The sequence below is a fragment of the Marmota marmota genome, unplaced genomic scaffold, assembly GCF_001458135.2.
Source record: "Marmota marmota marmota unplaced genomic scaffold, marMar, whole genome shotgun sequence".
In the NCBI taxonomy this organism is placed as follows: domain Eukaryota; kingdom Metazoa; phylum Chordata; class Mammalia; order Rodentia; family Sciuridae; genus Marmota; species Marmota marmota.
Window position 1 is genome coordinate 92,749 of NW_026005665.1, and position 773 is coordinate 93,521.

Below are 773 nucleotides of genomic sequence, written 5' to 3' on the forward strand. Positions count from 1 at the left end.
TTAGAATTACGTTTATGGTTAGGGTTCATTTCAGAGTTATGTGTAGTGTTTGGATTAGTGTTAGGGATATGGTTACCGTTAGGGTTTGTGTAAAATTAGGGTTAGTGTTAGTGTAAGGGTTAGGGTTAGAATTAGGGTTAGGGTTCGTTTTAGAGTTATATGTAGGGATAGGATTAGTGTCAGGGTTAGTGTTAGGGTTCGGGTAATGGTTAGTGTTAGTGTTAGGGTTAAAAATAGGCTTAGTCTTGAGGTTAGGGTTAAGGTTAGTGTTAGGTTTGGTGTTATGATTACGGATTAGGGTACATGATAGGTTTAGGGTTAGGGTTAGTCTTAGGTTTAAGATAAGGATTACTGTTAGTGATAGAGTTAGAGTTATATTTAGGATTAGTGTTACAGTTAGGGTTAGGTTTAGGGTAGGGATTGTGTTAGGGTTATAGTTAGTGGTAGGTTTAGGTTTAGGGTTAGGATTAGTGTTAGGTTAGGGTTAGGGTTAAGGTGATGTTAAGGTTATGGTTAGAGTTAGAATTTGTGTTATGGTGAGGGTTGGGGTTAGGTTTAGAGTTAGGGTTAGGGTTAAATTTAGTGTTAGGTTTAAGGTTAGGGTTAGGGTTATGTTGAGAGCCACAGCCAAAGGGGCCCCAGCAAACTTCCAGCTGCCAGCAAACTTCCAGCTGCCGGCTGATGATTGGCTCACAGCGGCCCCAGCAACATCTAGCTGATTGGCTCCTCGGCCCCAGCAACATCTAGCTGATTGGCTCCTCTGCGGTGATGCT